The sequence below is a fragment of the Rhea americana genome, unplaced genomic scaffold (assembly GCF_003343005.1).
Source record: "Rhea americana isolate MKP2758 unplaced genomic scaffold, rheAme1 scaffold_146, whole genome shotgun sequence".
In the NCBI taxonomy this organism is placed as follows: domain Eukaryota; kingdom Metazoa; phylum Chordata; class Aves; order Rheiformes; family Rheidae; genus Rhea; species Rhea americana.
In genome coordinates this window covers 2,288,067-2,313,021 of record NW_028185550.1, presented here as the reverse complement: position 1 = coordinate 2,313,021, position 24,955 = coordinate 2,288,067, and the positions used below count along the sequence as shown (strand labels likewise).

At 45.7% G+C, this 24,955-nt stretch overlaps 1 protein-coding gene across 2 annotated transcripts in view; it reads left to right on the top strand.

Moving 5' to 3' along the window:
- PAK5 (p21 (RAC1) activated kinase 5) overlaps window positions 1-24,955 on the top strand; it is a 135,273-nt gene that overhangs the window by 28,940 nt on the left and 81,378 nt on the right. The window contains exon 1 of one of the 2 annotated variants that reach the window (XM_085299177.1): window positions 10,326-10,378. The exons of the other annotated variant lie outside the window; for it this stretch is intronic. The gene's annotated coding sequence lies outside the window, so the exon portion shown is untranslated. Of the gene's footprint in view, window positions 1-10,325; window positions 10,379-24,955 lie in introns of those variants that run through there. 2 annotated transcript variants of the gene reach the window in all.

Genomic DNA, 24,955 nt, shown 5'->3' with positions numbered 1-24,955 from the left:
GCAGTCTCCTATAAATGTGCTGCTGCCTGAAATTCAACTTAAATACAAGTAATAAAAGATGAAGCTGTCTTGCCTGCCCCAGCGGAAAGGATGCAATGCCTGCATCATAGGGTGACCTGAGTGGCCTCCAGAGGAAGCTTCATGCACATGGCCATGAAGACTTCGTCTTTGCGATAGCCATGGAGCCCTTGAGATTTACCACCGACCTGGTGACTGCAGCTTTCTACAACTGTGAGGCTAATTCGCTATCTTAATCGTGAGAAGCTCTGAATGAAGCCAAATCCATCTGTTTGTGAGCAGCCTGTTCTGCAAAATTACAGCAAACGGGAATGCTTGAGAAAGCAACAAATCTGCTGATAGCCTATAGTTACTCTGCACTGATTCTTTAAATCTTTTGTATGCTGGGAGATCCTTTGGAAATGAATATTGAGTACAGAAATAAAAACAGTATATGTACAGTAAATGCTATATTTAACTACCTGCAGCCATATAAATGGCTAGTAGCTATCAGCCCATGAGGATTATAATAATTACTGCTTGACTGACTTTGCTAGTAAAAAATCAATTTCAGGAAGATGGTCCTTTTTTTTTTTTTTTTTTTTTTTTTTAACGTGAGCTTTTAAAGTGTTATCCCCATTTTACGTATGCACCTCCTGAGCGAATTGACTTGCTGAAGAGGGGAGCCTTTGGAGATGATGTGCGTCACCTGGCAGAGGTGTCCTCGGGGCTCTCAAGACCAGGCTTGCCTGCTGTGCTTGGTGCCTGTCAGCCGTGGGGAGGCAAAGCTGGCCAGACCTCCCAGGCTGGTTCCCCGGACTGGGGCTGTTAGCGTCGCCCAAGCTGCTGCAGCGTGTTGGGCAAAACGCAGCAGCTCCTTAGGCCTGTTGAGTCCCACCGGCTTGCAGCGAGAGGTGGAAACTTTTGAAAGCGGTGCTGTTTCCAAACCCTTACCGCCTCGGCTAGCGTGTGCAGAGCTCTCCTGAGCAGCAGCAGCTTTCCCTGTGATCTAGCAGGCTTCTTCCCAGCAGAAGGGTTTTTGGATGGTTCGTTCTCTGAAGCTTTGAAACTTCTTGCAGAACTTGCATCTGTTTCAGCAGTATGTCACAAGAAAAAGGTTTCTTGGAGCTTCTCGTCAAAACCAGAGCAAAAGCAAGCCTGATGCCTCCGCCTGCAGCCAAACTGCCAGGGAGGTTCGTGGGAGGTGGGCACGCTCAGGGCCAAGGCCCCTTCTCTGGCCACGTTTTATGAGATAACACTTGACTTCATGATCTGCTCTATCTAGAGAGCCTTCGACTCCAATGTATGTCCTTAATTTTGCCCATGGCTCCTCAGCATCATGTTCCCAGCTGTCCACCTAGCCCATCTTGTTCCCGTAATGCCCGGGCGACTGCCCCATCCCCGCGGTAGGGCTGCGGGTGCCCCGTGGCACATCAGGTCGGCTGTGTATCTCGAGGTGGGTGGCCATCCCCAGGGTCGTGGATGCTGAAACTTCAGGAAGGAGTCACCGTGGTTCCGGGTTAGCAGTGGGCCGCACGAAAGGGCAGTGCCAGGGGAAGCGGTTGGAGAGTGGTCATCCCCCAAAATGGGCAGTATTTGGCAGTATTTGTGTAGAAGCTGCCAAGTATCCGGGTTTCTAAGGCAGCAAAGATAACTTTCAAAGATATTTCTGGAGATATTTCTGTAGCAAAAAATACGGCAACTGCAAAGTGAAGGCAGTGCTGCACCACCGTGATCTATGGTACACCATTGATCATGCTCCTCTCTGGGGTGACTCACACATGGCCAGCAAATCCTGCCAGTGTCTTTTGCATAACGGTCAGGTGGGGACCCTGGCAGGGTCTGGAAGGCTTATTAGCAAAAGCAGGGCATAAAAAGATCAGGATCTAAATCTAGGTGGTTGCAGTTTAATGCAGGAAATGGGAATGGAGTAACTAAACATGGATATATTTTAGGGTTTTTATCTGTCTCTTCCTCTGCGTTTCATGTAGCCTTTTGCACCAGAGCAAAAACGATTGTAAAATATATCTGCGTTCTGAGAAAAGTTATGCATTTATGGAACAGAGCTAGGACTATTCAAAGCACGATTCATATGTGCAATAAAATTTCCTTACGCAGCCCTGCAGTAGGATGTAGTCTTTGCTGTGAGAGCTAATGTAACTAACTTCACACAGGGGCCTACAAAGAAGATATTGAACATACAAGGCAGCCTTACTTGCAAGGTTACTTGGTATCTTTTTTAATTGCACCTGCGTAGTGTTGAAAATTCATGTGATCTTAATAGAAATGCACCTTTATGCACTATTTTTTACATATCCACACCTCTTATAGTCGTGGGGCTGCAAGAGAGGCAGGATTTTTGTGCTTGCTGAAGTTGCACGATGGTGCTGCAGGTCCAGGCCCGGTGCTCGAGCCCAGCTCTTGCAGAGTGGCCATGCCGCAGCCTTGCTGCGTAGATCCTGGGGCGAGGACAGGGAAGGAGATGGCTGGAGCTCCAAGAAAGAATTATCTTCCTGTCTTTTCCGGTTCGAAGTTTCAGAACTAACGTAGGAGTTGTGCTGCAGCCTGCTGAGGGCCTGTGTTGTGTCCTGTGGGCAGCAAGTCAGAAGGTGGATGGGGAGGGCTAGGGGAGAGTGTAGGGCGGAGGATGGACATGGGTCACACAGACCGGTGACCAGCTCCAGAGCGGCATCTGAGCTTTCCTTTGAGGGAAGTGATATGTTTGCTTTGAAGCACAGCCAGGAAGCAAAAATAACATGTAGTGTTCATGGTGTGGAAATCAGGATTTAAGAGCGAACGAGAGCACTAACTTGTTTGTCAGTATATAGACCCATCCTGACGCTCAGCGTTGGGACTGGTGTCATCATGTGGCTAAATTTGTTTGAGTTGGTAAAATGACTTTTTAAGTAATTTTTTTAATTGACTTTCCCTTTTACACAGAACTGTGTTGTGTTGTTTTCTAGGGACAATATATAATTTGTTCGCTAGTAGCATGTCCTATTTATACAAATTAAACCTTTTTAACAACATTCTTATTAATTGGTTTTGACTGCACTGCATTAATTACAGAAGGGATAGTGTAGTTTTAATTGCAGAGAATTAGTCTCTAATTTAAGGAAAACAGACAACACTCAATGTGCAGCTTCCAGTAGGAGTTTGTTATCTCTGTGTTTAAACATCGTACTTAAACCATTAAAATAATCTGGTGGCGGCAGTAATTATACGAATAACTGGGTGGGAAGGGATCATAAAATAACACGGTGTAAAAATAGCACCAGGGAACTTGTTTTTATAGGCGAAGTAAAGGCGGGAGGGGATGAGTTCCCAGGTAGGAAGCGGTGATGGGATGCCAACGGTTCCTCACTGCGGTCGCCGTGTCGGGGCGAGCGTGGCCGCTTGCAACGCGTGTGGGCTTTAGGGGTAGGACTCGTGTCTGCTTTTGTATCTTTAGGTCTTAGCCTGTGCCTCGGTGCACGCATCGAAGAGCTTCTGAAGTGCCCTGTCTGTACCGGCGCGGCAGGCGCTTCCCCCGCGGAAAGCGACCCAGAAACCAGGCTGGGCTTTGAACAAGCCCCGCCGAGGTTCGCTGGGCGCCGCGTCTGGGCTGCGTCCCCCAGGATGCTGCTCTGGGCCCCCTCGGGAGCTGCTCGCCTCCTTCCTTTGGTTTTCTCCCCTCTGTGCTGGCCTGGAGCAGAGAGCCCAGAGCCTCCTGGTGCTCCCGGTCCTGGTCCTGGCCTGGGCCGCAGTGGCGGACCGAGACGTGAGCCTCCTCGTGGGAGCTCGGCTCCCAACAAGGGCAGGAGAAATGCCTGTATTTTGCAAACCCTCCTCATTTTGCGACTACGCTGTTATACAGCCTGGCAGGTTTGGCGTGAAGCGACGTACCCCTTGGGGAGGAGAAGCGATTTGTTTTGCAGGGTATGGGAGCAGAGGAAACCGTATTTTTGCACGTTGCAGCAGCTGTTATAAAACTGCCTTGGTTACAGTTTGTCTTTGGGCATGAAAATTAAATGAAAATCCACTTGAAAAGGTGAAACTTTCCACTGTCATTAAGACAGGCAATGCAATAGTTGATGGTAAGTTGCTGAAGCTTGCTAAAGACCACTCAGGGTGAAGCTGACTTTGGATTTAAGAGCCAGTACTGACGACCAGGTGCACAAAATGCACCACTCTGCTAGTTCTGGTTTGGGTGAGAAAGCTCTTTAAGTCCTGGTCGTGTGCCGTAACGTKTCGGCGGCTGTAACTACTGCCTCTGAGTTTGTACAGCACTTAGCACTTTCTGATGTGTGAGAAGCACGTGAGGATGATGCTGGTAACGGATCCCACCAGACCTGTTGGAGGAACAACAAGCCCTAATGGTAGAAGTGGTGGAGCCACYCTGAGGAGCGGCTGCTGGAAGTGACTTTATTACGCACGTGCTCGCGGGCGAGAGTAAATGATCCAGAAATATGTTTGCCAGAGGTGGTCTGTGTTATGGTACTCTTTTAAAACTCTCTGGAGGGACTAAATTAATACCCATACAATGCTTTAAGGATTCAAAATGCTAGCAGGGTAATAGCATTTATTSTTTACTATTAACAACTGTTAATTTATTATTATTTATATTGCAGGATTTTGAAATCTCAGCATCTTCARCGAATTAGAAAAAGATGTTGATGGTGCTTTTGAGACTTTTTTTGACCCACGGTAGCTGTTCGGCTACAAAGTCACCGCTTCATTTTTTTTTCAGAAGTAGACGTTTTCCACCTTAATATTTGGCTGGCTTTAAACCTGCTCAATCTTGAGCAGATTTGTTGTTGAGGTTCCCCCCAGGCTTACGGGTTTCCCCGCGGCGTACGCTGTACGACAGCGCAGAGCGTTTAGTCGTCACGCTGCGCAAACGGAGCCTGCGATTCCCGTACTTAGAGCGTGTCTGTTCTGAAACCGTCTTAATATACTGTATCATCGCGCTTGAGGAGGTCAAATCTCCTTTTAGCCCGATTTCCTAAGGAGGCTTACGCGCTCATGCTCTGTTTATATCTTCATCCCTCCCTTGSAGAACTTTTGAACCCGTTGGCCAGGAGCAGTCAGATTTTCCGGGGTGCTCGAGGCGGCGGTGACGGCAGCCTGCGAGCTGCAGGCGCAGGATGATGGCGAAGGAGACCGCGTCCGTGCCGGCTCGCGCGGCTGTCGGGCATGGAAAGCCCGCGGGGCGGGTTTGCAAACCTGGGGGCGGCCCCCAAACCTGCTTTGGGGTTGCCTCGCAGCTCCCTCCGGAGCACCTCGCTCCGGCTGCCTGGCGGGAGTTCGGCTCCGAGGAGCAACCCGCGAGTAGCGGGCAGGGGTGTAGCAGCAAGCTGAAGTGCTTTGCTCCGGAGAGCACCAAGATTTAATAAAATAGAGCTGGCGAAGCCTGCTGTGCCCTGCACACACACACTGCAATTTTGGCAGAATTTGGAAGAAAAAGAGCAGAATTTATAKTCTGAACTTTTGCATGGAGTTTTTCAGAAGTTCACAGTTAAATTGTGAATATCGCCGTATTAAATATTTTTTTCAAAGCTCCACATTTTGAAACGAAGTGACTGAGGATCTGATTTCTGGKTTTTTTTACAGAAAATTTTCCAGCTCTTACAATATAAAAGGAATGAAATATTGAACAAGGCTGAGCCTACAGGTTCAGAAACAGGAAGGCTGATTAAAGCTGCGTCTAGTGATATATGWGTGTTTGTGCATGCATATGCAAATRTGTGTGCATGTATATGCATACACRTGTATACSTGTATATATGTTTATGTATCTCTATCTGTGTGCGTATACAGATACACAGATATGTATGTATGTATACATACCTGCTATGAAATACTGTATTTTTCAAGCCGTTATAATTAGTGGTGGGAAGAGACAGATTTGTTGTTTTAATTCCTAGGCTTGAGAATGTTGTGCTAGGAGAAAGCAAGCAAACCRACAAAATAACCTGCTTGAATCTTGCTCTGGATTGCAGTGCCGTTGTGTCCCAGGGCAGAGTCAGGGCCGTGGTCCTGCAGAGTCTCTGCTTGGCACGCCGTCCTCCCATCTGCGGGGTGCAATTCCTTCAGCTCTGCATGCTTTTGTTTCCCACCCACTTTTCACCATCTATGTTTATTTAATCTGTCCTCGGGCTGGAGGTGCGTTGAGGCCAAGCAGGAGCGTGTCTGAGGCCAGTACGTTTGGGGCTGCTTCCACAGCTAGGATAGACTTTATTCGAAACCCTGGACCCGTGGGCTTGTTCAAGCTCCGTGCCTTTTTCCGACTGACACAGAGAAGATTCCCCGCAGTCCTGCGTGACCCAAGTAAAACAAAAACCCACTGAGTTATAGCTCGCAAGGAAAAGGCTTGTGTCAGCTGAAGTCTCTCAGCAACAACCTCAATAAACTAAATCCTCCTCTGAGAGGAAAAGATAATCATAYGAAGAGGCCAAATATCCCCCTGCTGCGCATCTGTCAGGCAGCTACTTGCTAAAGTAGCAGTGAGCCTGCAGAGCCGGTCTGTGCTCTGCTGCGCTAGCCCTGATGGAAAGGGAGAGAGGAGCAGATGGGCGGGGGGAATTAAATCTGCATGGAGAACAGTGCGTATTTGGAAAAGCTGTGCAGGCAGTCTCTGTCGCTGCTGCTCCAAGTAGAGGTGCGGTGAGCTTGGAGGGGGACCCTTTCGCTCTCGGCTGCTCGGGAACGGCAGGAGCTGTTTGGGGGATGAAAAGCAGCAAGGTCGATGGGACCGTATGCGTTTTGCCGGGTGCACTGCAAGGTGGCTGCGTTTTTTTATGCAGCATTTGTGTTTGGAAGTGCTGGCTCTTCGGGGTGGTGGACCCACGGCACACATGTTGGATCGGGTCTGCCTGCCCAGGGTGGGAATGGGGGCTTCTGCTGTGCCAAGGAGCACATCAACCAGGTGGTAGCGCTGGGTCAGCACAGTGTGTTGGGAAGTAAGGTTGGGGTACATGGGCTGTGCCTTTCCCCAGCCGAGCACAGCCCTGGGTGCGGGGAGGTGGTGATTTCTTCYGGAGATCTTTGTAACACACGTCTGTGTTTCTTTGCTCATTTTTGCTTCATAAGGGCTGTGAGGCAGATGCCTCAGAGACGCGTGGAGAAAGAACAAATAAGCGCTTCTGGAGCAGATTGAAGTGAAGCCCTTTCGTGCTTTTGGCAAAGGCAAGACGATGAATTGGTGGTTCTGTTTGTTTTGAGTGGCTTCAGTTTACCTAAATCCGATTCCAGGCCCTTGGGATCAACATAATCATTCAAGATCAGCACAAACAAATCCAAGCCTCAATTGCTGCCAAAAAGGGTAATTCCTCCCCTACTACCAATGGCCCATTTCCACCTCTCTTGGTGCTGAGGCCAGCATTTCTCTCACACATGTCTATAGCTCGTGCATGATGTCCACCTCGTTCGTTCTGCCACCCTTGCCCTGCTCCTCTGCTGCTTTTTGCAAGCTTAGCCCTTGGTCCGCAGACTCCTGCTGAGCTCTTCAGCACCATCACACCCACCACCTCTGTTCTCCAGGTTCCTGTGCTGCTTCTCACCCTTCCTGGCTCTTCCTTATTTTCTGGMAGTTCAGTGCCTCCATCCCCACCTCTGGGTAATTTCATTGAAGACCTCGTTAAACTTCCCTCTGGCTGTACCTGGCTGCACTCACTCCCCTCTCTTTTTTTCCCCATTTCTCAGTTGCGTGAGAGCTGCAAGACTTCCCTCCGCCTAGCTGTAAGAGCAGAGATGGAGGAAAGCACTTCTGCAGCAGCTCCCCCAATTACTTAGAGAAGGTGGTGCTACGCCACCATTGCAGTCATGCCTGGAAGCTGCCCTTGTTTTGTATTTCCACGTGAATTAAGCATCAATGGGAGAATTTACTTTTCCCATCATGCACGCTAAAATAAGCCTATTGATTTCAGCGCCATCATCCCTAATGTGCAGAGCTGAGAAGAAAAAAAGAATAAAACTGTAGATGTCTTCAGGTACCTGATACAGGTACTTGTCTGGTTAAACAGAAGGTTTTTCTTTTTTGTGTTGAAGAAGAAGAATAAAGAAGCAATTCCTTCTGACTTCAGAAAATCAATCTTCAAAGAACTTTCATAGTTTTTTAAGAAAATACTTTTTTTGGGGGGGTTAATAGTTCTTTTTCTTGTTTGGGTATATCAAGGATTTTTCTGTGGCTAAAGGAATTAGCTGTTCAGGAAATTAAACTTTGCTTGTAATTGCCAAGCTGGCTTCAGCAAGGCATCCTCTGTAATGATTACTCCGGATAGCCCCTCTTGAGAGTTAGCTTTGATTCAATCTCTTTGCTGTATCAAGGCCCTCCTGAATGGAGATTTCAGACATGCATAATTATTTAGGGGAGGAGGTTACTATGTGGGCTGCTGAGGACACTAAATCCATTTCCTGAAAGCTGATTGCATTTGAGACAGGAAGGCAGAAATGGAAATGAAAATGTCTATACCACTAATCTCAGATACATACTTCTTTTGCCTTAATTTTAATCTTAAATTTATGCCCATGAGTAAGCTATGAATGGGAATAAGCTATGTTTTTGTTTTAATGAGTGTTTGGCATGACAAGAATTGTCTAACGTCAATGTAAAAAGCCTTTAAGGAGCCAGACTGGAGGGAGCAATCAGAGTTACTGACAATGTTCCTACGTTCTCTCTCGGAGCAGATGGGAGCACAAGCTGACCAAATCAAAGCTCATGAAATGGGTATCAGAAAGCGAGTGTACCCCAAATTTCTTCCCTGTCCTTTCTTACAAAGGACTGCTCACCATCTAGTATGCATTGACTGAGACCGTGAATTCCTTACACATCCATCAGAAGATGACTTCTCGTCATTACAAACTTTGGTCCAACTCAAAATAAGGCTTAAACGTGAAAGGATTTGTACTCATTACTGACCTAGTGGGCTGTCTAGGTTCTCAGAGGAAGCATTTTTACAAGATCTCATCACYGGCTTAATTCTCCAGCTTTCTGGCCTGCAGATTTCTTGTTTGCTGTGAAATGTGTGTGCTTGAATCAGTTGCAGGAAATGAATTGCAGACTCTGGAATCTATCATCTTTGCTCTGCCTGTAGATTTCAGCGTATCATTCCCTTCCAAATGTGCTGTCTCTTCATAAAACACAAAGGTATTTTTTCCATTGCACACAAGCTGGCTGTTCTTAAATTTCCRCTGGTTGGGGCTGCGAATTTGGATCAAGCTTAATGAAATCAGTGGGATTTTTGCGACCTCGGTGCAGCCAAGTTGCACGATGTTTTAGAAGAAAAGGGAGAAAGTTGCATTCGGAAGCTGAACGTGAAGGCTGGGATAGACATGTGTGTCTGCGTGCAGAAGCACCTTGCCCCCAAGGAAATTATTCCTGCTGCATGAAACCGGTTACAAAGCAATCACGGGAGCAGCAGAGCTGCTGGGTTCGACCGGCCAGGAGCTCAGGCGAAGAGCGAGCAAAAGCGGGTGTGATGAGCTGTGGGGCAGTAGTGGGCTCAGCCAGTGCGGTTGTAACTGGTGGAGGGAAGACGAGCAGAGCTCTGGTGCGTGAAATGCCCTGCCAGGGAGACGTTCGTGGGTGAACCTCCTCCTGTGCTGGGTGATGCATCGGCACCACGTGCGACAGGGGCAGCAGGGCTGGAGCACTGGTGAAAATGGAGCAGTGCTTTTTTTTTGACGTGGCAGAATAGCGTATGTTAATTGGCAAGTTGATGTTGATTTTGAATGTTACACTGTGAAAGCAGAGCAACGAGAGACAAAATAAATAGGACGTGTTAACTGAGCTACAGTCTTACTCAGAGCTTAATAATTAAGTTATCTGCCTTTTTCATCTTTTGAATCTCCTTAGTGCTTAATGCTTCTCTGCATGACAGTTAACACTCAAAGGTATCTTTTGCTTATTTAATTACAGCTTAATCTTGCCCATTTCTGACYGCTCTGGTGCGACTGTTTGAGACTGTTCATTTATGTGTGCAGACATAAATATTTGCACCATTAACTGGATGAGGATGAAGGATTGCAGCGATCTGCAGCGAGATACGCAGTAGCTGCAGTGGGAGAGGCTGTCCTGAGCGTGCTGTGCCGCTCTGTGGGCTACTCGTTGTCAGCTGGAGCAGGAGTACGGCACTGATGGGGCCAAAATGCAAGTGGGTTGTGGCTGTAGGATCTGCCAGGAATCCGGTCGCTTTACGGCACTGTCAGCCAGTTTTCGCGGTAGAGCAGTTTGAGAAGTTGTCACATCTTGGTTGAGGCATCCAGAGGGRTGATTGGAAAAGCACAGACAGACGTGTGCAGAGGGTGTTCAAACATGGGAGAAGCTGGGTAATTTGGGGCAAGCAGGGGAACACAGTGCTGGCGTGTCTCTGTGCCACATCCTGCAGCTGCGTGGGAAGAAGGTGAGAGCAGAGCCAAGGTGGCTCAACTCCATGTCCAAGCCGTTCACCCACTGCCCTGCCTTTTGCTTTGCTGCCCCTCATTGACTTTGCCTTCCCCATGCGGACATCTTTGCCTCGAGTGCAACTGCTACTGCTCACAGTGGAGGGTCATTTTTTAGTGTAAATGTTGTCAGTTTGTACCTTGGCCCTTGTGGAAAGGAAGGGTTAGCTAAGGTGTGCAGAAGCCTCGTTTTTGGCTCAGCAGAGCCTGTGTGGGCAACAGCAGCATGGCTGTGAGATGCTGCATGTGAGTTTGGAGACGAGGGCAGACACCAGGAGATTGGCTCATGTGCCACTTTGTGCCTCTGATACGAGCAGTCCATGCACCAATAGGCTCTGGGCTGCATTTTCTAGCTTGGATTTGGGATATAGACAGACCAGCTGGATACACGCACACTCTTAGCCCATGCAGACRTGGAAGAAGATCATTGAAAGACGAGTTTTCCTTCTTGGTGCCAGGATCTCATGCCGTCAACCAGCATGGCTCGGCTGATGAATGGCAACCCATCGAGTTGCAGTAACTCAGGAGACCCTTTCTCCCTATCTTTGGGCAATCCACGCGGACCAGCGTATCATACAAGACACACAGTGTTTCTCTGAGGCTTTGAAACAAGCTGTAAAGGTGGAAGGATTAGGAAGGTCTGGGCTTTGAGCAGGCTTTGGGCTCTGGTGAAAGAATACCCAACAGACTCAAACTTGTTTAGTTGAAATGGAGAGGGCTGAAGATGCGTAAGTGTTTATCAGATCCCACACCTCCCTGTGGTGCCGTAGCGGGCCAGGCAGAAGCACTGCTRGTGGGATCCACTCTAAATATTTTGATGACATAGCAACCACAGCATTGCTTGTTTGACTAATTCTGGCACTGCTTTCCTGCTTGTGAAATCAAAAATGTTCCTGCTGCCCTGAACTCAAGTGGTTGCATTTCTTCCTTGCTTATGCTAACTATTAAAATACCTTGATCAGTAAGACTGTTCATCTATGGTTATATAAAGAAAGGCAAAGATCTAGCACTGGTAATTAAACAGATCTACTTACCAAATATCTTGCGGACTGAAATAGCATATCTGGATTTTGTAGGTATGAGATGTGTAGCTGCTTCTCTGTGTGAGCTTGTAACAATAACAGGTCATCTGTAGGCCATCATAATATTCAAGATAAGGTAGGAAAGAATGCAAATTAACATTTAGTAAGTRGAACTAAAGGTTTTTGTTCTCAGGACGTAGCCCTAAGCCTTCTGAAATCAATCTTTCCTGGCAGTGTAAATCACCTGCTTTTTGCAAGAGGGCCTAACATACCCTGGAAGAAGTGGCATATAGCATCAGCAGAAAGACAGCAAGGAAAATTGTATCAAGTGCCTCGATTTCTCTTAATCTCCTCTGTCCGTYTTAGCCTCATTTGGGATATCTGAGGTAAAAATTGCGGCTCCTTCCATGATGGCTTCAAAGTGGCACTGAGGGAGCTGCATGCCCTGAGGAGCTGCCGGGCGTCTTCTGCTGCCTCCTCACCGCTCTCCGTGTTGGTGAACGGCCCCGCGTAGCCGGGAGCCCGGCGGGTCCGGAGCTGATCCCCGTCTCAGAGATCRGCGTGGCGCCTGCCAGCTGGCACCGCAAGGGCACCGCTGGAGCTGTCCCTGCATCTGCTCGGTCTTTGCCTGCCGCCGYCTTGCTTGCAGCCATGGGGCTCCTTCCCCAGGCTTTCGTCGGGGCTTGGAGGCACAGGGCGTTTGGCCCCGAGGACATGTCTGGCCAGGCATTGCTTTCTGTCATGACACCCAGTGACCTTAAGAATGAAGATCGCTGCCCATTAAACGTGATCTTTGAAAAACGGGACACCTCTGGGTCAAAATGCATAAATTTAGARGGAAACGATTTATTCAAAAAATTAAGTTTTGCAGAAATGGAAAGGGAGTTTACCTGCCACGCTGCTGTCTTTTGGAAAGTGCGTCTCAAACTTCATCTCCTCAGTGCTCTTGCAAAGTTGATTTTGGAGTCGTAGTACAACAGCTTTTATAATTTTTCTTTTCTCAGCAAAACTATTAGAATTTTCTGTGGCAACATCTCCTATTTCCCCAAAAAGGCTTATAGGGGTTCTGAGAAGGGGTTTTTGTTTTTTTTCTTTAGAAAGTCATTCTGGCAGAAGCATTTTGACCAGCTTTTGCATATTGAAATGTCATTGCAGTAATCATCAGGAACATGTTGTGTGCCTCTTCTGAATACAATTTATGGTGAAGATTGCTCAAAAGATACCCCAGCAAAGTCATTATCATCTTTTTTATGCCTTTTATTCGGTGCACATCATATTGTGTCCTTGGATTCCTGTGTATTTTCTTCCTTGCTGATTGAATCTTATTTTCAGTCTTTCCAATCTTAGTGAAACTAATGGGAAAAAAAAGATTTCTAAATTTAGATTTTTTTTTCTGGCTTGGAAAGTCTTTGAAGCTGGATATTTTGTTGATTTTCTTGCTGTTCAGCCTTTTGCTTWGATAGATTTGAGCCTTCCAATAGTCTTGTTTTCTTGGCTGTAAGATATGCCAGATTTTAATATTTTTAACACTCCATTATTGACTCTAGGACCTTTTGGATTGGCTTTCTCTGTCTTTTCCAGTTGTTTGTTATTTTTGACCTATTAACTGTGGTGGGAGTTAAATTTAATTATATTACGTTGAACTTGTAACCTTGATTAAACCACTCTGGGTCTCTGTTCTTCAGCTCTCTTGCAACTGCCTTACGCTATTCCGTTTGCAGTATAACCTACATTAGGAGATTCTGCTAAACTATTTAAAAATGAGAGAGCTGATGTTTCATTGCTTTCCTGAAGTGACCGTTATTAAGGACTGATGTTAATTTGTGATTTCTGTGAGGTTTTTCCATCAGCGGAGAAGTCCCTAAGTTAAAGTTTTCGGGGGGCGCAGGGGGGGGCCTCCCGTTTTGTTTGCAAGTTGCAAACAAAGTACCACCGTGTGAACCCGTGCCGGGGTTGGGTTATCTTCTCGGTGCTGGGAGCGGGCCTCGCGCTTGCGGGACGTGCCAAATCCCGGAGGAGCGCGGTGCCGATTTCAGTGGAAGAGGCAGTGGGTGCTCCCGTTCCGCTGATCCTGGACTCGAAGGTCTGCTTATGTCTCGTTCACATCGTCTCGCATTAGATACGGGAGAGGTCTTCCCCGAGCGTGGTATAAGTTGCAGATTACATAACACGGGCTGTCTAAACCAATGTTTTTATAACTGCAATTTGTCTTATTTTAACCAGGGGCTTTAAAGCTGGCTATTGATAAATGTACTCAGACATATTTAATTAAGTATCAATRTAATGCAATCATGGGATTATTTTTAAAGCATTAAAGAGTTTTGAGACTTGGAGAGATTTTCATCTGTTTTTTACTGAATTTTTTTACTTCCTACGTGGCATTTTGTAGACCATCCTTATTAGGTACTTCATCTCTTCAGTATAATTTGACTAAGTTGAGTCAGCCTGATCTCTGAGCAAGGACGAAGTGCTCGCGCCGCTTGTCGGCTTTGGTCTGGTGCTGGCACCCCTTGTGCTTTCATCTCCGGTCACTCGCAGCTGAGGGCTGTGCGTAGCTGAAGTTTTGCTCCGTGCTTTCAAATCTGGGTTTTCAAAAGAAAATTGCAGCCGCTCCTCTGCGCTGGCAGCGCTGAGATGGCCGAGCCCAGGGAGCGAGGTGCGTGATCCTCCCGCAGCCCCGCGAAGCGGCAAGATACAGATCATCTGGCTGAATGGGCTGAGCGGCAGATAATTATGAATTACAAGGATGCTTTGAAATAGGTTTATCCAGAGGTACGTATTCTGCTAGCTTTTGCAGCTTTGCTGCCATAAATTCTCTCACTAAAACATCCAAACAAACAGAAGGATTAAGTAGAGCTCTTGTACCTGGGCAGATATTACGGTGACTGTGATTTTTTTTTTCTTTCCCCTAGCTTTAGTACGTGCATCAATAATTGCCAGATACCTTGGCTGCTTTTTGGAACATGTATGTTTGTACTTTGAATTTCAAATAATAGCACAAAACTGTCCCCCAAGTTTTATTTCTTTTTTCTTGTGGGGTTCCATCTAATCATTGGCACTTTGGAAGTTCATTATTTATCCAGCTGCAAGCTGAATGCTTCAAAATAGCAGTCAGGTAGTGATGAAAAAGAACAGAGAAATACGGCTGTACGTTTTTACAGAAAAAGAGCGGAGAGGGCAGTTTTATAACAGGGAGCAAATGCAGTGTAAGTGTCAGTGTTTTGGGAGGTGGCCCATGTTGGAGAGATTTGGTAGTATTGCATTCTTTACTGCTCTTTCCTTTTCTCAGTCCTCCTCACATACCTGATTATAAAATCTCTTATAATTCGTTAGTATGTCTCCCTTGTGAGTAAAGTGGACTAGTACTTCAAATCTCAGGTATCATGTTGGATTTATATCAGCATTTGGAGAGTCTGTTTTAAAGTTCTACGTTGTCTGAGTTATAAATGAAGCACAAGTACACGGAAAATTCTCCTGAAGTAGCACATCACTTCCCAGAAAATGAGAAAGTAATGTAAAATGCATGACTGGTTGGTTTATCAGCTGAGTGGAAAAAATGGTTTCTAGAGGACATGAATTATGCGTTAAGTAATTTTTAATATTAATTTTATTGGCGCTTTTTAAAGTGACTGTACGAATGGCATTCTGAAAATATTTAAAACAGTCAGAACCTAGGGCAAAGAGCAACCTCCAAAAAGACAATTAACTTCACAAGTAAACCAGCTCCAAATTAAGCCAGTTCTTGTCTTAAGAGAAGAAAATCAAGCCTTGATCCTGTGAACTTTGATACTTGCTTTGCTTTAAGCATAGGAATAGTCTCATTAACTGCTGTAAGACCCAGTAGTATGAATAAAGTTATGCATATGTGTAGGATAAGACTTAAATCCCACGCGACGTCAGACCTGATCTATACCTCTGAATCTGTAGTTTCCCAAGGAAACAGTAGGAGAGAAATCTTGAAGAACGCACTAAAAGTTAATACATATGTAGGCATATATATGTAGTTAATACAGTACAGGCAGGGCGGTTCACGCCAGAAGAGATTTGCAGTGTATGCTCTCTGCAGGGACCACTGCCCAGTGCAGAGGCTCCTACCTGCTCCCCTGGCATCTTCACCTAGGCCAGAAGATTTGTCCTCAGCCTGAATGTTGGAAGCACCATGCCTGGTTGTATCAACCACTGTAAAGAATAGTCTCTTCTGCAAGGTGAGGTGATTTCTCCAGGAATCAAGCAATGTCGGCATGACGCACGACCTGGAGGGGGATGTACTCACACATCTCCAGTTTTTGGGGTGGTCTCCTTTCATCCTGAAAGAAATGCCTTGTTTATAACATATTCCTGCTTTCCTCTTGACTCCTGCTGAAACGTACTCCAAAATGGAAATAACGTCTGTACTGGTACTTCATAAACAGCCCAACTGAATGTTAAGTGAGGGCTGAGCCTTGCGGTAAATTCTCCGTGCTGGTCTTTCCATCTGCTCTGCGTTATACCCTGCCTTCCTTTGCCAGTAACCCTTGCCCTTCAGTACCCTCGCGACAYGGGAGTGGGAACTGAAATGAAACTCGGAAAACGAGACTTTGATATTTTGTCCGCAGGCTTTTCCTGCCCYGCTTGCTTACTCTCGCTCACCCAGAGATCCCTGGAGAAGCTAAGCTTTGATTCCCTGCCATCCTATCTCCAGTCTCGGTGATCACGTGAAGAGTCTGCAGCTGAAGAGCGTTGAAGCCCAGGGTCCTGGGGCAGGCTGCAGAGCCATGCCACAGGAAGTGTCCAGGCCAGGCGTCAAGCTCAGCACCTRCTCCCGGAAAAAAAGAGGCCCCCTTCTTTCAAAATGCTTTCAAACCTTCTATTAAAATTGGATGTAGGTGCCTCTTCCTCACTTTCTTCGGCGTACCAACCTTGCAGTGGGACCACTGCACAACGCCGCTGCAGGGAGTTGTGTGGCTCCTCTCTCAGGGAGGATGGCTTCATTCAGRGAGGTGCAGCTATAAAATGAAGGATCTGKTTTTTTTGTTTTTTTGTTTTTTTTTTCCTCAGCAAAGTTAAAGAATCAGATGTATCCTTTGGTATGAGAAGAGTTAGACTCATGCTTGAAAATTAGAAAACCAAGTCAGGCACCCTGTGAGATGCAGACAACGAAATCCGATCAAATGGGGCTCACACGCTCTTTTTCCCATGCTTATCTACCTTGTCTGTTTGGGCAGTAAGCTCTTCAGGATAGGGATGGTCTGGTTTGTGCAGCAGATGTGGCTCTCATCTGATACTGTTATCAGCAGTCTTTATAAAAACTGGAATGAGTTCTCCTCTTTGGCATCGGTTAAGCTAAGTTCAGATGAAGCCTCTCAGAAGAGTTAAATCAGCATAATTCCTTGGTGGAGCTGAGGGTGTTGGTGTTAAGATGTCTTTTTGTAAATGTATAAATAAATCCTCTGCAATACGAGCGCATAACCACAGTAAAAGGTTTTTTGGGCCAGATTTTGCGGTTACTTGAGCTTCAGTGATGTGCAAAGCCTTGTGTCAACTCAAGATCTTTTCTCTGTCTGCACAGGCTATATTTTACTAAGCATTCAGAGTTTTCCCCTGTAAGTAAAATACTGTCGCTCATTGAATTTATTGTTATTGTTCACTGATCGAATCATCTATGTAACTCTTCCGGTAGCTGCTCAGAGGCAGAGGTGTAAGCAGGCGGTGTCTCGTCTTGCAAGGTGCAGAGGGCTCTCAGTGCCCGTCAGCTGTGGTTGACACCAGAACTTGAGTCCTGAACCTTCTGCTGGCCAGCTTTGTAGGGCCAGTTGGGTCTGGTTTTGCTGGAGACAGAAATTTCTTACCTTTCTGCTGACTTTGGCACRTGTGAAGGATACTTCACAGTTCCCAAGTTTAGCATCCGGACCAACATATCTGGGAAGGAACATAAGAATAACTTCAGTTGTACYGGTGGCAGGTGGATAACCAGGGTCCCAACCTTGGTCTTTGTGCACACTGCAGTATTTTATTTGAGAAGATAGTGAGAGACACTGATACCAGAACATTTGGAGGTGGTGGTGAAAAGACTCCTTTTGAAGTTCCTCTGTTAAATCCTTGCTTTGAATAAGACCTTGGAAGAGATCTTAACCTGTTTCTCGCTTCCTTGCTGAGCTGCATAACCACATAGCCTTTCAGCATAAAAGGAATGTCATCACCCTTTCCATTTCCTCAGTGGTTTTATGAATAGTCCCTACATTTCTAAGGAAGAAAATACTCAGCTGATTCTGTTTGCTGAATTCAGCCCAAATTCACAAGTAACTGCAGATACTCTAAAACAGCATTTTTGACAAATAAGCCACATACATTAAAAAAAAAAAATCTGTTTCAGTTTTTAACCTACGCTTGGCTGATCTTTTCTGTTGGTCTTTCTTGACTTCTTTTTCATAACTTTTTTTTCCTCTCAATCTAAGTAATTTACAATTATCTTTATTTTTCTAAAGGCTGATCTCCACCTAATCCGATGCTTAGCTTGCCACTGTGTCTTGGCATTTGTGTTTGGAATGGGAAAATATTTAATGGCAAGGAAAACATTTAGTAGCAGAAAGCTCACAGGATCCACAATTGCTGGTTGTGTTTATGTGAGCAATTTCAGTAACTTTGCCATAATAACAATAATTCAAGCAGGTGCTGTTGAGTCAAGGACAATTATAGAGTGTTGAATTTTGCATTTGCCTAATATTCTCCACAAGCTGCAACAGYGCCTCGTTTTGCTGATATTTTTAGTGTTGTGACTGAGCAGCTCCTTTTGAAGTCAGCGGTGGTAAAACTACATTTGAGCAGTGCAGAATTAGGTCTAGCGCCCAGAGCATCTCCCTTGGCGATGGGTAATGATGCCGCGGGTGGTGGCGGCGGCGGCGGTTGTTCCCTTCCTGCGCCGATCCCTGCACGGCCGCGCTCGCTGACAGCCTGGTTCAGGGGCTGCGACTTAGGGAGCTGATTAAAGCTCCACAAATGAGTAAAGAAAAGCTATACGCTTAGTACACAAATTTTCCCGAGCCACGGGGAAAATCCTCTCTTTCCTACCTGCCCTCTGCTTTTGCAGCTGTCGTGCATCTCCTTAGATAGTCTGAAAGCCTTGGATTAGGGGGTATTTCAGGGTGCCTAAAGAGTCATTTAAACTCCTTTGGAAGTTAGGCCCGTACATTTGGTAGGTGTTACTGCTGATTCCCACAGGCTGCAATTTTGTCAGTGTGGTTTGGGGGACTGTGCAGAGTACTGAGGCCAAATCCAACAGAGCATGTGGAAGCAAGCTCCCCGTCCTGCATGCTATTTTTTCAGATAAATCAGACAACTTCAGGGCATTCAAACACAGAAGAACAATTGCCCAATGTATTATGGTCATCTGGCTAAAACTGTTGTATGCCAAAGATCACCTCTGAGCTTAACCTCAGTCGATGACTTCTCTGCCTCTGTTAAACCTATTTGAGTAGACTCAGTGTGATAGAATATGAATTGGTGCCATGAAGGGAAGCTGCATCTCAGAAGGGAGATTTGGGGAGCCTTTTTGTTACCCCAGCTTCTCCAGATGGAGAGGTCAGCTCTACCAGCTGTTTGGCTGATAAAATGGGTTCTTCGCCCACAGATCAGGTTAATAATAAAAATAATTTTCTTCAGATGAAAATTTGAGAGCAAGAAGTGTTTTTTWAACTTCGTTTAAACTTACTGAATGTTTGGTGCTAACGCGTATTGTTTCAGAGTGAAAACTCTAAGCACTTCATCTCGTSTCCATTAGCCATTTTGGTAATCCAGCAGCTGCGTTAATGCTGCGCACGTTAATGAAGCGTCCAAATCAAAAGCTCAGCCCAGTTGCAGCCAGAGTCCCTCCGCTTCCTCCAGCGTAACTGAGGTCAGAACCGGCCCATTTGTCAGCAGTAGGTTTGCACAGATGTYGCTAAGTGTAAAATTTGACCCACAGAAACTTCACTGGTGATGACAAATGAGCCAGAAGAGACCTGGCTTGACTCTCAGATCTCGGCTTGAACTTTCAGCGCTTAGCGATTAAGCAATGCAGATTTCCATGTTTAAACTGAGCACGTTGAATCTGAAACATCTCCAGCAGCATAGAGTTGCTGTTTCCATGGAGTCAGCTGTGAAAACAGATCTTTAAAGCAAGGAAAAACATAAGACAAAGCACTTTCACTCCAAAGGGGGGAAAGTTCTCCACCAAGCCCTGCTAGAGTTGTACTGGTACTGATAAATCTGTGCAGACAGTCCCCTTTAGCCACTCCTTTAAGAATGAATTTCTTAGAAATCAAATTGCAAGTTCAGTTTTGCAGAAAGCCAGGGCACACAGAGGGTTACCCACATGTGCCAGCTGTGCTCCAGGAGCCACATACAGAGATGGAGAGTTATTGATCCCTGAAAGACTTGCTTCAAGGGAAGAGAGAGAGAGAGAGAAATGAAGGGGTTTTATGGATTTATGAAGCCCTGCTGTCGAGGCAAAGGAGCTGCTGAGAGATGCTGCATGTGTCTAATAAACTTAACTCTGAGTAGTCGGGTTACTTGGAGAACTATCCAAGACAGAAGCAGCAGAGGGGACCCGAAGCAGTCATCGCATGGTGCGGAGTTAATCATGTTGCTGTCACTTTGCCTCGTATAAAACAGAGCGGATCAAATCCTCCCCTGCGCCCTGCGAGAAGAGCTGTGTTGGCTTTCCCCTTTGGTATTGAATCAAGTCAGAGCTACTTGATTTATCTCTCTGTTTTTGCTCTGGCCTGTCCTCCCTTATTCAGTCTGCTCTGGTGTCCATCCCCTTGGACGCAGCGAGGGCCTCGGCGAATCGCCTGGTGCGTGACAGCCTCTGGGCTCCTCCTTCCCTCCGTGCCCAAGGCTGTAGCCACTTGCATCAGGGCTTTTTCTTAAATGCGCAGTTCATACTTAAATATAATTGATGTCACGGCGAGTACACGTGAATTCATGCTTTTGCWGGGTACGTAGCACCGTAGCACCGTGTCGGTTCATCACTTACATGATGGATGGTCACACCCTGGAAATTTTCCAGAGTTTTTTTTTGTAGCATTTTGTGTTAGGACAAAAAAGCTTGATGGGATTTAGCATGGAAGAAAACCACACGTTTGTGGCTCTGGTACTAATAATGCTCTTCCTCCTGTTTTCTGATTCAGCAGAATAGATAGTCTTCATATTCAGGACGCTTTGCCATGAAGATCACTTAAAAACCACTGAGTAGATGAAACATAGGCTAACAGGAAAGGCATAAGCAGGAAGCAGATGGGTAGCACAGTATGTGGTTTGCCTGGCATTTGTTATTTTGCTATAGGAAGCTAAGAAATGAGTTACAGTGGGACCAAAGAAAGAGAAAAAAAAACATTTAAACCTATAAATATTCAGGAGGGCAGAAGAAACAAATGTACTGACCTAAATGACTGTTGGTGACTAAATGCTTAMAGGCAATATATTCAGATCATAACTGTACCGTTAAGAACATGAAAAGATGCAGACCAAACAGGGTTATGTGGTGAAGGAGGAARTGGAGAGCTGCTGACTTGCTGAGGAAAATACAAAATAATAGAAATAATTTCTTTCACGGTCCGCTCGCTCTTTACTGCTCTGTCTACAGAGACCTTTTACAAACCAAGCTTCTTGTAAGTTAATATTTTAACTTATGCTGAAAATGATTCATGTCTGGTTACCTTCCCCTGAGCAGAGTGTTTCATTAGACTAATTCTGTAAATAATTCACTTTGAATCATCTTAACATGATGCATCTCAATGAATTGCAGGCTGATGGCAGGCTTTTTGTGCATGTTTCTCCAAGCTGAAAGCAAGCTGACCTGCATGTTTTCGTTCTTTGCTGCATTCATATGGAAACTTTTGCTGTGCTGGCCATCACTATTTTTTTCTAATTCTGGATTTTCTTTTTTAATAAAAACAAGAGATTAACTTCATTAACGTGAATGGAAGGTTTAATTGACCTCTTTTAGACAAATCTCTTTTCTGGAGAAGCTTGAATTAAAAACCCACTTCTATTCCTGCAGTTTAATTGATTATTTTACAGATGAGATACCACCAATGTGCAATGATTGATTAAGCCTTAATTTTCTAGGCTTTAGAAAGCTGAGTCTGTAAAGATACAAAATGAATCACACCTGTCCTGAAAYCCTGCCATATTAATATTTAATACTGATTTTAGGYATCAACTGTTTTCTTTTACTTTTGTTTTTATTCTCTATCCTTGTAATCGTAATTTGTGTGTATTTCCTACCTGGCCGTTGCAGTGCCTGAATTTGTCTGGTTGCATCTGCATTACTTTATTCTGTGTTTATTCATTGCAATGCATGATTACGTTAAGGAAAAAAAAAAGTATCCGTTACCGTGAAAATCTAATCTATTAGGGACATTTCCTTGAACTCTTACTATTTTGCAGGCAATATGTGGGGAGTCAAAGGGTAGAAGTACGAGACTCAGCTGTTGATAACCTGAGGTGACGGCGAGGATAGGGGCAGAGTTACGGTTCGAGACGAAGCTGGGTTTAGAGGTCAGTTTAGTGAAGGATGGAGGAGCGGGCGGACGCAGCACGGGAGGGGCAGTGGGCGGCGTGGAGCCGAGCCGAGCCGAGCCGAGCCGAGCAGGCCCTCGGAGCTGCCCTGCAGAGGTGGCCCTGGGGCGCCCAGGTTTCCCGGGAGAGGAAATGGCTGGGAGAGGTCGGAGGGTTGTTCGGAATAGACGGGTAACGGCGAAGCAGTGCAGAAAGGGCAGAGAGGCGGCAGCTGGGGTTGGGCTTTGGCTGGTAGAAGGAGTCCTTTCGGACCAGCTCCAGGTCAGCTTGGATTTGGGCAGGAAGATGACTGAATTGAGAGTCCCGGAAAAAACGCGTGATGTCGCAGAACCGCAGGGAATGCAGTCTCTGCTCCGCAAAGTGCAGACGGAGAAGGAAGGTGCTATCAATTTCCCTYTGCAAACTCTTCAGATTTTAAGTGTGCTTTTAACCAAGAGAAAAAAMCATCCTTCTCCTCCCCTTGATGTGTAATTTCCTTGCTCTGATAATTGCCAAGTGCGGAGAGCATTCGCCTCTGTAAATGTAATGGATGCCGAGGGCACTGGAAAGCTGTCATCAGACAGGAGAGAGAAAAGCTTTTCTTATGTTTCCTGGAGCAGAGTTTAGTAGAGCATTGCAACTGCTTGCGTTCGGCTTATCGCTGTTTCATGTGGCATCTTAYGCCTTCTTTCTCTAAATTAGAAAACTATTTATTAATAAACTGACATACAAGTAGTGTTTTTGCATGTTAAATAGTGAGATCGATTCATTCCAGTGGGAGTATACTCTTTCTAGGTTAGAAAGTTGAAAAAAATGCATATAGTGGTAAATATGTTAGATTTTATTTACAAATATTGACTCTGAGCATTTCCAAGTCAGCAATTTCTTGCTTTCCTTTTTCTTTCTCTTTTCTGATGAACTTAAACTTTGAATTTTGACTACTGGCTTTGGTTCAGCCTTTGTTCAGGTTTACAAAATGTTGATTAAGGAAAACAGTTTAAGTTGCTGAGACTTTGGTTTCTATTTAGACATTGGAGATAGTGGCAGCAAAAGGGAGGGAAGCAGACTGGCGTTTCGGCTGGGTGGGATTTTACAGCTGGATATTCTCAGAACGGTTTCYCGGATAATTTCATTTTGGGTGACGRCTCCACACCTGCTAAAGTGTGGTAGGGTAGCAGATTTGAGCTGGCTTTAGTATACGTCARATGGAAGAAGGAAAGACATCAAGCAAATAGATGATCAATGCTCGGTTGCGTGTTATCATCACTGTAAAATTGTAGAAAAAGGGCTAGGTGCAAACCTTGGTTGTTTGGTTGTTATATAATCCAGTGTTTCATTTTATCTTTTCTTTCTGTTTATTTATCTRTTTATTTATTTAGCTGTTATTTTTAAAGATTTGTCACTTTGGTTCTCACGCCAGGKTTCCTCTAGCTTATATTATGGAGAGAGGAAATATGAAATAAGCTTTCTCAGGTGAAGTCACCCACTCTTCGCCTCCTCCCTCCAGCTTTGAATGTGCTGTCACCACTTGGAGCTATTTTCCCCATCCTGCTRCCAATAGAGGGAAAGAGTGGAGAAGAAGGCAGCTACTTCTGGGGTCAGAGCGCTCTTCCTCTGAGAGCTAGGTGCCGAAYTGCTGGAAGGAGGCTCCCTCCACCAGGCTGGGTGGTCGGCACCCGGGGCTCTGGCGCTCCAGGAGCCGGCGGCCGTGCGGATTCGGAGGCAGGTGTCCGGGGAGGCAGGACAGGCGCAGCCGTGGTACCCAGCTTTGCTCTCACCAGAAAAGCAGGAGCAAAATTTTGTGCTGCGGGCTCTAGTAGAGACGCTTAGGATGAAGTTTGTGAGAAGGAGGTTTCCACTAGTAAGTCAAACTCTGTGTAAGGAACAGTCACTCCCCTGTAGTCAATCCCTTTTCTTTTTGGATTTTTCCTAAATRCCTAGCTGCATATTTGGCACTTCAAAAAGATGAATCAAAATACCTCATTGACGGATATTTTAATAGCAGCATGGGTAGTTGAGGCCCACTTGGCAGCCTCGTTGTAGATGCAGCTTTTCCAGTCGGAGCCTTCCCAGGTGCGAAGGGAGGTGCTCGCGTGGACTTTGCGCTTACTTATTCATCTCGCGTCTCATATGCGGGAGAGCGAAGCCTTTAGCTTTTAGCATCCTGCGAATTGGTTACTTTCAAGGGCAGGCCACAAGCAGTAACTGCGTGGGGAGGAGATCATGCTATTTCCATTTAAAATATTCAGCCTATATATAATAAGGAGAACGGTCGTTATAATAACACAGTTCATTGCCTTCAAAAGAGTAAAGGGAGGTGACTGGAAAAGGTATTATACACTGCAGAGTGCTTTGCATAATCCTTTTAAAAGCCTTTTGGGACTTCTTCCTGCTTTTATTATGAAGATGGAAATAATTTAGCAAAACACAGGGAAATAATTTAGCAAAACACGGTTGTCAATATTGCTGAACTGAGGGCGGCGTGCTGCACGTGATTACAAGAGCCAAGGTGGGTGCAGAGGGTGTAACAGGAGGCTGGGTGAGGCTGTTCTCGTGATGATGTCTGTGAATGCTTTCCATGCATTGAGTCTTTCTTTACTGGGTAAAAATGCTCTTCAGAGGGTTATCTTAAAAAAAAAACCTCATTTGCAGTCTTTCCCCGTGTAGATATGCCCATGTTGCTGCGTGGTCATGGACTTAGATGAGCGGATCCAGTGCTCAGAATTCCCCCTGGTTAAGATCCAGTAGCAGTCACTTATATCTTCCAAGTTTGTTCATTGATTTACTGTTAATTAAGTAGACTGAGGTTTGCTGCTGACTAGCACTAGTGAATTATCTCTTTGTGTCTTCCTGCAGCTAAACAGCATTGCAGGTTAGGGCAAAGTATCTCTTGGTATGAACTTTATGCAGGCTCCTAGCGGCATAAAGAATGAATACGTTCTGCCAARTATTTCAAGGATTTTGTCCAGGGGATTAATTACCACAGCACTCCTATTG